Source organism: Scyliorhinus torazame, chromosome 25, assembly GCF_047496885.1.
Source record: "Scyliorhinus torazame isolate Kashiwa2021f chromosome 25, sScyTor2.1, whole genome shotgun sequence".
In the NCBI taxonomy this organism is placed as follows: Eukaryota; Metazoa; Chordata; class Chondrichthyes; order Carcharhiniformes; family Scyliorhinidae; genus Scyliorhinus; species Scyliorhinus torazame.
Window position 1 is genome coordinate 15786073 of NC_092731.1, and position 13231 is coordinate 15799303.

A 13231-nucleotide genomic window follows, 5' to 3' on the forward strand; every position below is an offset into this window, starting at 1 on the left:
TGGTCATTACCGTCTGGGAACTTGCTGTGTTGCAAGATGGCCGCCCCCCCCCCCCCCCATTCCCTACACCCCGACAGTGACCCCGCTTCAAAAGTCTGTGATTGGCTGCGAAACACTCTGTGGCGTCCACAGGCTGCGAAAGGCGCTATGGAAATGCAAGTCCTTTCTTTTGTCACTGGTTCCGCCGCAGCCGAGGTACTGAGTCCCAATCTGGGCACTACATTTTCGGTAGGATGCCGGGGCCTGGGAGAGGGTGCGGAGGAGATTTATTAGGATGGGAAGAAAGACATAAAATGCTGGGAAAACGCAGCGGGCCTGCCAGCGTCTATGGAGAGAGCAACAGAGGTAACGCTTCGAGTCCCCCTGTTACTCTTCTTCTGAAGGGTCCCCTGGGGCCGAGGTGTGGGGGGGAGGGGGCGGCTTGCAAAGCCACATGACCCTCTGAGATATAAGAAATTCTCCTCATTTCTGACCTATAAGGGCGACCCCTAATTTTAAAATAGCTCCCCCCACCCCCCCCCCCCCCCCCAAGCTCTGGACTCACCCAGAAGCAGGAACATCATTTCCCACATCTCTTTTGTCAATACCATTCAGGATCTTATTTACTCATAAACAATGTTTCAGCGCCCATCCTCCCAAGTCTTCCAACATTTTTTTTTTGACGGGCAGCACGGTGGCGCAGTGGGTTAGCACTGCTGCCTCACGGCGCCGAGGTCCCGGGTTCGATCCCGGCTCTGGGTCACTGTCCGTGTGGAGTTTGCACATTCTCCCCGTGTTTGCGTGGGCCTCACCCCCCACAACCCAAAAAGATGTGCAGGGTAGGTGGATTGGCCACGCTAAATTGCCCCTAAGTGTCCAAAAGGTTAGGTAGGGTTATGGGGATAGGGTGGAGCTGTGTGTCTCTATAGGGTGCTCTTTCAGAGGGTCGGTGCAGACCCGATGGGCCGAATGGCCTCCTTCTGCACTATAAGGGTTCTATGATACCACCACCAGCAAACGGCGCAACCAAATTCTCCGCCCTCGCCCTCGGTGGCTGGGCGGAGTTGCAAGGGAGACTCCCGACCCAAAACTGCACAGCACTCCAGACTCGCCAAAACCCTGTGCAACTTTAATAAACTTCTTTATTCCTGTACTCCAATCCCCTGGTAACAATGGTCAACATGCCATTTGCCATCCTCATTCCTTGCAGTACCAGTATGTTAACCTTTTGTGCTACAAGCACGAGCAGGTCTCGTTGCACATCCCCACCTACAAGTTTCTCACCTTATTCAGCTCTTCCATTCTTTTGACCAAAGTGAATAATTTCACACATCCCTGCATTGTAATCCATCTGCCATTTTGCTTCCCACCCACCTACCCTGTCTATATCTCTTTGCAGCCTCTCTGTGTCCTCCCCACAGCTTACCTTCCCACCTAGCTTGGTATCGTCAGCAAACTTAGATGCACTACTGACTGGGCTGGATTCATCAGCTCTGCCCACCGCAAGATTGTCACGGGCGGGACACAGACCATGTAAAGGTTCGGGCGGAGAATCTCGCCCACTGTCTCCTTTGTCTAAGTCATTAATATAGATTGTAAATAGTCAAGGCCTCAGCACCGGCTCTTGTGGTACTCCACTATTCACTACCTGTCAGCATGCAAAAGTCACATTTATCCCCACTCTCTGCTTCCTACCTGTCAACCAGCCCTCTATCCACGCTAATATATTGCCCACAACTCCTTGCACACTTATCTTGCCTATTTACTTTTTGTGAGCGCATGATCGAGTGTCTTTTTGAAATCTAGGTATACTACATCCACTAGTTACCCTGTATCTACTTTATTAGTTACATCGTAAAGAAAATCCAATAAATTTGCTAAAGAGAATTTCCCTTTATTAAAACCCTGTTGATTTGTTGTCATCATGGTGTGCAGGCCGCAGGGTGGCACAGCGGTTAGCACTGCTGCCTCACTGAGCCGAGGACCCGGGTTCGACCCCGGGTCACTGTCCATGTGGAGTTTGCACATTCTCCCAGTGTCTGCGTGGGTCTCACCCCCCACAACCCAAAAAGATGTGCAGGGTAGGTGGATTGGCCGCGCTAAATTGCCCCTTAATTTGGAAAGAAAAATGAATTGGGTACGCTAAATTTATAAATAAAATAATCGGACTGTGCTTTTCCAAGTGCATTCTTAAAACTTCCTTAGCAATATATTCCAGCATTTTCCCAACAAATGATGTCAGGCAAACGGGCCTGGCATTCCGGGTTTTTCTCTGTCCCTTCTTGCTTGAAAAGCGGAGCAACATTTCCCAATTTCCAATCCAACGAATTCTGGAAAATCACAGCCAGCAAGCAAGCTAGAAAGAGACAGAGAACGAGAGAGAGAGAGAGAGAGACGGAGAGAGAGGCAGAGAGAGAGAGAGACTATTTCTGTTGGTTCGGGAGTCTGCGACTCGAGGGACAAAGTCTAAAAATTAGAGCCGAACTTTTCAGGAGGGGCGCGAAATGTGGGACTACCTTCTGCAAATGGCAATTGACAAATTGTAAAAGTAAAACGTAGCTTGGTACATTTTTGTTACCACAGCATTAAGATTTGCGGGACAAATCTACGTGAACAGAGTTAGATCGCGAATCAGCCATGATCATATTGAATGGCGGAACAGGCTTGAGGGGCTGAATGGCCTCCTTGCTATGTGTAATGGAGGCAATGCTACAATTCCTTTTTCAATTAGTCCCTCTCGCTCTCAGTATCTCTCCATTATTTGGCCTCTAGATTCTATCTGTTGGTTTCTCCATATTGGTCTTCCTCCAGTTGTCTCAAATGCTGGCATTGCTATGGTATCTCTCACTCCTTCTCTCTCTCATTCTATAACTTTCTCCTCCCCTGTCTTCTCCTTGCTCTTCCCTGCCTCCCTCCCTTCATCCGTGCTGTTCTCCACCCTCTAAATTTCTCTCTATCTCTCTGTCTCTTTCCCAGCGTGATTCACTCTTCTGAGTGGACAGCATGGTAGCACAGCCGTTAGCACTGTGGCTTCCCAGCGCCAAGGACCCGGGTTCGATTCCCGATTGGGTCACTGTCTGTGCGGAATCCCCCCCCCCCCCGCCCCCCCCCCCCCCGCCCCCCCCCCCCCCCCCCCCCCCCCCCCCCGCCACCCCCCCCCCCCCCCGTGCCTGCGTGGGTTTCCTCCGGGGGCTCCGGTTTCCTCCCACAAGTCCCGAAAGACGTGCTTGCTGGGTGAATTGGACATTCTGAATTCCCCTCAGTGTACCCGAACAGGCGCCGGAGTGTGGCGACTAGGGGATTGTCACAGTAACTTCATTGTGGTGTTAATGTAAGCCGACTTGTGACACTCATTTTAAAAAAAAAATTTTTATTAAGGTTTTCACAGAATATCAAGAACAAAATGAAAAAGGAACCCAACAGGGTTAAATACAAAACACAGTCAAAAAAACAACCCTCCATATCCCCCTCCCCCTGTACATAAATAATAAATTAACACCCCGAGTTAACACAAAGCAAACATGGCAAATATATACACCCCCTCAGATCCCCCAGGGTAAATATACATAAATAAAGTAACCCCCTCCCCGAGTTGCTGCTGCTGACCAATGTCTAACGTTCTGCCAGGAAGTCTAGGAACAGTTGCCACCGCCTAAAGAACCCTTGTACTGATCCCCTGTAGGCGAATTTCACCCTCTCCAATTTAATGAACCCTGCCATATCGCTGATCCAGGATTCCACGCTTGGGGGCCTCGCATCTTTCCACTGAAGGAGAATCCTTCGCCGGGCTACCAGGGACGCAAAGGCCAGAATTTGCTGGGCTCCCTGAGCACCTAACACACCTGTCCTCACCCCCAAAAAACCGGCTCATCCTTGTCCTGGTCATGTGTGCCCTGTGCAGCACCTTAAACTGTATGAGGCTGAGCCTCGCGCACGATGAGGAAGAGTTCACCCTCCCTAGGGCATCTGCCCACGTCCCCTCTTCGATCTCCTCTCCCAACTCCTCCTCCCACTTACCTTTCAACTCCACCACCGAGGCCTCCTCCTCCTCCTGCATCACCTGGTAGGTTTCCGAGATCTTCCCCACTCCCGCCCACCCCCTCGAGAGCACCCTGTCCTGTACTGTGTGTGGCCGTAGCCGGAGGAATTCCACCACCTGCCGTCTGGCAAACGCCCTTACCTGTAAGTACCTGAAGGTGTTCCCCGGGGGGGACCCCGTTCTTCTCCTCCAGCTCACCCAGGCTCGCGAACTTCCCGTCCACAAACAGGTCCCCCAACTTTCGTATCCCTGCCACCCCGAAAACCCTCCATCTGTTCTCCCTGGGACGAACCGGTGGTTCCCCCGTATTGGGGTCCACACCGAGGCCCCAACTTCCCCCCTGTGCCGTCTCCACTGCCCCCAGATTTTAAGGGCAGCCGCCACTACCGGGCTCGTGGTATACCTCCTTGGAGGGAGCGGCAGCGGTGCCGTCGCCAGCGCCCCCAGACTCGTACCCACACAGGACGCCGTCTCCAGCCTCTTCCATGCAGCCCCCTCCCCCTCCATCACCCACTTGCGTACCATCGTCGCATTGGCGGCCCAATAGTACCCATAGAGGTTGGGCAGCACCAGCCCCCCCCTATCTCGACTCCGCTCCAGGAACACCCTTCTCACCCTCGGAGTCCCTCGCGCCCACACAAACCCCATTTTGCTCCTGTTGACCCGCCTAAAAAAGGCCTGCGGGATAAACACGGGGAGGCACTGGAACAGGAACAAAAACCTTGGGAGCACCGTCATTTTGATTGACTGCACCCTACCCGCCAAGGACAGTGGCAACGGGTCCCACCTCTTGAACTCCTCCTCCATTTGCTCCACCAGCCTTGTAAAATTAAGCCTATGCAGGGTCCCCCAGCTCCTGGCCACCTGGACCCCCAAATATCTGAAGCTCCTCTCCGCCCTTTTTAGTGGGAGCTCGCCAATCCCCCTCTCCTGGTCCCCTGGGTGAACCACGAACAGCTCACTCTTCCCCATATTGAGCTTGTACCCCGAGAAATCCCCGAATTCTCTGAGGATCCTCATTACCTCCGGCATTCCCCCCACCGGGTCCGCCACATGTGGCAGCAAGTTGTCCGCATAGAGCGATACCCTATGCTCCTCCCCATCCCGCACCAACCCCCTCCAGTTCCTCGACTCCCTCAGTGCCACAGCCAGGGGTTCAACCGCCAGTGCGAAGAGCAGGGGGGACAGGGGACACCCCTGCCTCGTCCCTCGGTGCAACCGAAAGCACTCGGACCTCTTCCTGTTTGTGGCCACACACGCCATCGGGACCTCATACAACAGCCTAACCCACCTGACAAACCCCTCCCCAAACCCAAACCTCTTCAGCACCTCCCACAGGTACCCCCACTCTACCCTATCGAAGGCTTTCTCAGCGTCCATCGCCACCACTATCTCCGCCTTCCCCTCCCTCGCCGGCATCATGATAACGTTCAGAAGCCTCCGCACATTCGCGTTAAACTGCCTCCCCTTCACAAACCCCGTCTGGTCTTCATGGATGATCTGCGGCACACAATCCTCAATCCTCGTGGCTAAGACCTTCGCCAGCACCTTGGCATCTACATTTAGCAAGGAAATCGGTCTGTAAGACCCACACTGCAGGGGATCCTTGTCCCGCTTCAGGATCAAGGAGATCAGTGCCCGGGACATCGTCGGGGACGAAGCCACCCCCGCCCTTGCCTCATTGAAGGTCCTAACTAGCAATGGGCCCAACAGGTCCATATATTTTTTATAGAATTCGACCGGGAAACCGTCCGGCCCCGGTGCCTTCCCCGCCTGCATGCTCCCTATCACTTTGATCAGCTCCTCCAGCCCAATCGGGGCCCCCAATCCCGCCACCAGTCCCTCCTCCACCTTCGGAAACCTCAGTTGGTCCAGAAAGCGGCCCATCCCTCCCTCCTCCAGTGGGGGCTCGGATCGGTACAATTCCTCATAAAAGTCCCTGAAGACCCCATTGATGCCAACCCCACTCCGCACCACACTCCCTCCCCTGTCCTTAACTCCCCCGATCTCCCTAGCTGCGTCCCGCTTCCGAAGCTGATGAGCTAGGATCCGGCTTGCCTTTTCCCTGTACTCATAATTTGCCCCCTGGGCCTTCCTCCATTGCACCTCCGCCTTCCTGGTGGTCAACAGGTCGAATTCGGCCTGCAGGCTACGCCTCTTCCTCAACAATCCCTCCTCCGGCACCTCCGCATACCTCCTGTCTAACCTCACCTTCTCCCCCACCAGCCTCTCCCCCCGCTCCCTCCGCTCCTTGTGGGCCCTAATGGAGATCAGCTCTCCCCTCACCACCGCCTTCAGCGCCTCCCATACCATCCCCACTCTGACCTCCCCGTTGTCGTTGGCCTCCAGGTACCTCTCTATACTTCCTCGGACCCCCTCACTCACCTCCTCGTCCGCCAGCAGCCCCACCTCCAAGCGCCACAACGGGCGCTGGTCCCTCTCCTCCCCCAGCTCTAGGTCTACCCAATGCGGGGCGTGCTCCGAAATGGCTATCGCCGAGAACTCGGTATCCTCTACTCTCGCTATCAGCGCCCTGTTCAAAATGAAAAAGTCGATCCGGGAATAAGCCTTATGGACATGTGAGAAGAATGAAAATTCCCTAGCCCCCGGCTTGCAAATCTCCAAGGGTCCACCCCTCCCATCTGGTCCATAAACCCCCTCAACACTCTAGCCGCCGCCGGCTTCCTACCCGTCCTAGACCTGGAGCGATCCAGTGCCGGATCCAGCACCGTGTTAAAGTCTCCCCCCATTATCAGGCCCCCCACTTCCAAGTCCGGGATCCGACCCAACATGCGCCGCATAAAACCCGCATCGTCCCAGTTCGGGGCGTATACATTGACCAGCACCACCCTCTCCCCCTGCAGCTTACCACTTACCATTACGTACCTGCCGCCATTGTCTGTCACAATGCTCGACGCCTCGAACGACACCCTCTTTCCCACCAAGAGCGCCACCCCCCGATTTTTGGCATCCAGCCCCGAATGAAACACCTGACCTACCCACTCTTTCCTCAATCTTACCTGGTCTGCGACCTTCAGGTGTGTCTCCTGGAGCATGACCACATCCGCCTTCAGCCCCTTCAGGTGCGCGCGAACACCCGGGCCCGCTTAACCGGCCCATTCAGTCCCCTTACATTCCAGGTTATCAGCCGGATCAGGGGGCTACCCGCCCCCCTCCCCCGCCGACTAGCCATAACCCCTCCTCGGCCAGCCACGCGCCCGCACTCCACGCCCGGCCCGTTCCCCACGGCGGCAGACCCCCGTCTCGACCCCCCTACTAGGACCCCTCCTAGCTGCTTTACTCCCCCCATTGCACTTCCGCAAGTCAGCTGACTCCTGCTGACCCCGGCCACTCCCGCCTCTCCTTCGACTCCTCCCATTGTGGGACACACCCTCCTCTTCCATTCCCCATCCGCAGGCTCTCCCCCTCCCCCTTCCACCCCAAGCGCGGGAAACAACCCTCGCTTCCCTGCCCTGGCCCCGCCCCCTCCCGTCTTCAGCGCGGGAAAAAGCCCGCGCATTCCACCTACCCGGCCCCGCCACCTCTGATGCAGCTCCTTTTACAGGCCCAGTCCCCTCACCCCCGACTCGGGCCTCCCCCTCCCCCGCGGGGCCCCATCCCACTGCCGGCCATCCACCCCTGTTCCATTTGCTTACCCCCCTCCAAGAGCTCCCCCGGCCAACCCAACCAAAACAGTGCCCAACCCGCCCTAACCACCCTCACCAAACCAGAAAGAAAAAAAAAACAAGAGCAAAGACCCTCCCCTCAAAATGTAACATATCATCCGCAATCCCCAAACTCCCATCCCGACCCTCAATTTGTGTCCAACTTCTCGGCCTGAACAAAGGCCCACGCCTCCTCTGGAGACTCAAAATAATGGTGCCGGTCCTTGTAGGTGACCCACAGTCGCGCCGGCTGCAACATGTCAAACTTCACCCCCCTTCCTGTGCAGCACCGCCTTCGCTCGGTTGTACCTGGCCCTCCTCTTCGCCACCTCCGCACTCCAGTCCTGGTATATTTGAACCTCTGCATTCTCCCACCTGCTGCTCCTCTCCTTCTTGGTCCACCTGAGCACACACTCCCGATCGACGACCCGATGGACCCGCACAAGCACCGCCCGCAGAGGCTCGTTAGCCTTGGGCCTCCTCGCCAACACTCTATGGGCCCCTTCCAGCTCCAGGGGCCCCTGGAAGGACCCCACTCCCATCAGTGAGTTCAACATGGTGACCACATAGGCCCCCACGTCCGGCCCCTCCAGCCCCTCCGGGAGGCCCAGAATCCGCAGATTCTTCCGCCTCAACCAATTCTCCATTGCCTCGAACCGCTCCTGCCATTTCTTGTGGAGCGCCTCGTGCGCCTCCACCTTTACCGCCAGGCCTAAGATCTCGTCCTCATTGTCGGAGATCTTTTGTCGGGCCTCTCGGATCGCCACCCCCCTGGGCCGTCTGTGTCTCCAGCAGCTTATCGATAGAAGCCTTCATCGGCTCAAGCAGGTCCGTTTTAATCTCCCTGAAGCAGCGCTGGATAACCTCCTGCTGCTCCTCCGCCCACTGCATCCACGCTGCCTGGCCCCCGCCCGCCGCCATTTTGTTCTTCTTCCCTCGCACCTTCTTCCGGTCCACCACCGCTTTTTTATGTCGCCCCACTCCTGGTAAAAGCCATATACTGTCGGGGAACTATTGTACTCTCCTCCCCACTGCGGGGAAACGTCGAGAAAATCCCTTTGGGGGCCCTGAAAAGAGCCCAAAAGTCAATTTTTTGCGGGAGCTGCTGAATGTGCGACTTAGCTCCGCATAGCCGCAACCGGAAGTTCCCTTGTGACACTAATAAAGGTCACTGTTATTATCTGAAACAATTACCAGGGAGTCGTATACTGCCTTCCAGATATCTTGGCATGAGTTGGATTTATGGGATTTGGGCGTTGTTGCCCTTCCCTAACTTGCCCCATGATTGGATTTGTTTATTGTCACATGTACAGTGAAAAATATTTTTCTCCGAGTAGAGAAGGTGGTGGGTGAGCCGCCTTCTTGAGCCGCTGCTGTCCCTGTGGTGTAGGTACACCCACCGTGCTGTTAGGGAGGGAGTTCCAGGATTTTGACCCAGCGACAGTGAAGGAACGGCCGATATATTTCCAAGTCAGGGTGGTGAGTGGCTTGGAGGGGAACCTCCAGGTGGTGGGGTTCCCAGGTATCTGCTGCCCTCGCCCTTCTGGATTGTAGCGGTCGTGGGTTTGGAAGGTGCTGTCTAAGGAGCCTTGGTGAGTTGCTGCAGTGCATCTTGTAGATGGTACACACGGCTGCCACTGTGCGTCGGTGATGGAGGGAGTGGATGTCTGCTGCCTTTGTCCTTCTAGATGGTAGCGGCCGTGGGTTTGGAAGGTGTTACTGAAGAGGCCTTGGCGAGTTCCTAAGGTGCATTACCTGGACCTAGGAATCCAGGGCCGTAAACGACCGGCCACCAGAATCGATGGAGCGCGATAGGAACCCATAGCCTTCGGGGGCCAGGCCTGAACTCAGAGAGGCTCAGTAAAGGTCACCGAGCATTACTGACGGTCTTGCCACCACAATACCCAAGCACGACATGGAAAATCCAAAAGACAGATTTGTTGCCAAGAGAATGTTAAGGAAGAGCATTGCACCTGCTGCCTTCTTTACGTCTGCCTCAACACTTGATCCTCCGTATTTATTTTTAATCCCTTGTCAGGTTGCTGACTTGAGTGTTAACTCTCACATGGCATTAGGTGGAACGATCTGTTCTGACGTCGTGGGAGACATGAATTAGGTTCCATGTTAAAGTGTCAACAGCGATTCAAATTTAGAAAACTTTTTAACTCAATGAAACATCATTAAGTGCTTCAGGGGACATAAATCAGATCAATGCTGCTACCAAGACACATAAGGAGATTAAAGCACAGGTTCAAATTCCACCGCATCAGCTACTGGAATTTAAATTCAAATAATTAAACACTCTGGGTTGAAAGTTCCTCTCGGCAAAGGTGGCTGTGAAATCATTCATTGATTGATGCAAAAACCCATCTGGTTCACTTTTAGGGAGGGAAATCTGCCAACCTTACCCGGTCTGGCCTACATAAGACCATTCGGCCCATCGAGTCTGCTCCGCCATTCGATCATGACTGATGTTTCTCATCCCCATTCTCCTGCCTTCTCCCCATAACCCCTGATCCCCTTATTAATCAAGAACCTATCTATCTCTGTCTTGAAGACACCCTTAATTGGAAAAAAAAAAGGTGGCAGAGATTGGATGGGCCGAAAGCTGCCTGTGTCCCAAGTTCTGCTATTCCCTCCCTATGAACCTCCCCAAGACGCTACCTAAACACACACCGCTCGCCACCTCTTTATTTTATTCTTTCTCAGGGTCTGGGTGCCAATAAGTCCAGCGTTTGTTGCCCATAAGCTAATTGCCCTTGAGGAGGTGGTGACGACTGCCAGTTTGAACACTGCAGCCCCTGTGGTATCTATAGCATGTTGGCACAACCGGGACCATTTCAGGGAGGCAGTTAAGAGTCCACCACTTTGCTGTGGGTCTGGAGTCACATGTTGAGGACTCTGGGTCTGGACTCGTTGGAGTTTAGAAGGATGAGGGGGAATCTTATTGAAACTTACAGATACTGCGAGGCCGGGATAGAGTGGACGTGGAGAGGATGTTTCCAGTCGTCGGAAAAACTAGAACCCGAGGGCCCGGCCTCAGACTGGAGGGACGATCCTTTCAAACAGAGATTTGAAAGGCTCACCCCCACCTTCTCAAGGGGCAATTAGGGATGGACAACATATGTTAGGCCCGGCCCAGCGACGCCCACATCCTTAGAACGACTAAAAGAAAATCTTGCTGTGCAAAAAAAATAATTCTCCTGATCGCAAACCCCCTCGCCCCCCCCCCCCCCCCCCCCCCGCCCCCCAAGTTTCTCCCTCCCCACCCTAATAAATCTCACAACACTGAGCACCTCGGTTAGATCATCCCTTAACCTTGACTGTTCCAAGGAGAACTATTCCAGCTTTCCTCGTCCCTCCACTGCCACGCCGGGCTATTTCTGCAAAATCAGCCTCTGGTTACGTGCGAGGGGGAAGAGGGACAAAATTGGTCACCCTTGTCAATGAGGAGAGATGGATGTCTCTGCTGTGATACTGGGAGCAGTTTCGATTACACCTCCTGCTCAGTTTGAACTGTCCCTCCAGATGGACGAGTAAAGGTCCCAAGGAGTTGTCCCAGGAATCTTGGCCAATATTGGATTGGATTGGATTGGATTTGTTTATTGTCACGTGTACCGAGGTACAGTGAAAAGTATTTTTCTGCGAGCAGCTCAACAGATCATTAAGTACATGGGAAGAAAAGGGAATAAAAGAAAATACATAATAGGGTAACACAACATATACAATGTAACTACACAAGCACTGGCATCGGATGAAGCATACAGGGTGTAGTGTTAATGAGGTCAGTCCATAAGAGGGTCATTTAGGAGTCTGGTGACAGTGGGGAAGAAGCTGTTTTTGAGTCTGTTTGTGCGTGTTCTCAGGCTTCTGTATCTCCCGCCCGATGGAAGAAGTTGGAAGAGTGAGTAAGCCGGGTGGGAGGGGTCTTTGATTATGCTGCCCGCTTTCTCCAGGCAGCGGGAGGTGTAGATGGAGTCAATGGATGGGAGGCAGGTTTGTGTGATGGACTGGGCGGTGTTCACGACTCTCTGAAGTTTCTATTTCGCCCTCAACCAAGATCTAAAACCCGGATATATGTGGGATCTTACTGCGCTGTATGTTGGCTGCTGTCTTTCCCACGTCACAACAGGGGCTACACTTCAAAAAATGCCTCACTGCCTGTTCCAAGACTTGGGAATGTCGAGAGGTTGTGAGGGAGTACTCTACCTAGGCTCACTCCCCCCGTGGGCAGCACGGTAGCTCAGTGGTTAGTACTATTGATTCACAGCTCCAGGGGCCCGGGTTCGATTCCCAGCTTGGGTCACTGTCTGTGCGGAGTCTGCACGTTCTCCCCGTGTCTGCGTGGGTTTCCTCCGGGTGCTCCGGTTTCCTCCCACTAGTCCCGAAAGACGTGCTTGTTAGGTGAATTGGACATTCTGAATTCTCCCTCTGTGTACCCGAACAGGTGCCGGAATGTGGCGACTAGGGGCTTTTCACAGTAACTTCATTGCAGTGTTAATGTAAGTCTACTTGTGACAATAAAGATTATTAATTTTTAATTAAACCATCCTAACCTGTACACCTTTGGACACTAAGGGCGATTCAGCACGGCCAATCCACCTAACCTGTGCATCTTTGGACTGTGGGAGGAAACCGGAGCACCCGGAGGAAACCCACGCAGACACGGGGAGAACGTGCAGCCTCCGCACAGTTACCCAAGGCCGGAATCAAATATGGATCCCTGGCGCAATGAGGCAGCAGTGCTAACCACTGTGCCACTGTGCCCTGATTTACACATCTTGCAATCCCATGCATTTGAGGTTACTTAAGAACATGGAGCAGGAGAAGGCCATTCAGCCCCTCGAGCCAGTTCCACCATTCAGTAGGATAATGGGTGACATGGTAGCACAGTGGTTAGCACTGTTACTTCACAGCGCCAGGGATCCCGGTTCGAATCCCAGCTTGGGCCACTGTCTGTGCGGAGTCTGTACGTTCTCCCCGTGTCTGCGTGGGTTTCCTCCGGGTGCTCCGGTTTCCTCCCACAAGTCCCGAAAGACGTGCTTGTTGGGTGAATTGGACATTCTAAATTCTCCCTCCGTGTGCCCAAACAGGCGCCGGAATGTGGCGACTAGGGGCTTTTCACAGTAACATTGCGGTGTTAATGTAAGCCTACTTGGGACAATAATAAAGGTTATTATTATTAATCTGTAACTTAACTCCATATCCTTACCTATTCCCCGTATCCCTTAATACCTTTGTTACCAAAACAATCTATCCATCATGTAAGTTGTTGGATGTAGTTTGATAGATCTTAATGAGGTATTTGTAAGTTTAGGTAGTTCAACATTAACTATCAACATTTTGGGGGTTACTATAGACCAGAAACCGAACTGGACTAGCCATGTAAATACAGAGCGGGTCAGAGGCTGGGAATTCTGTGGGGAGTAACTCACCTCCTGACCCCCCCAGAGCCTGTCCACCATCTACAGGCACAAGTCAGGAGTGTGATGGACTCTCCACTTGCCTGGATGAGCGCAGCTCCAACAACACTCGAGGAACTCGACAG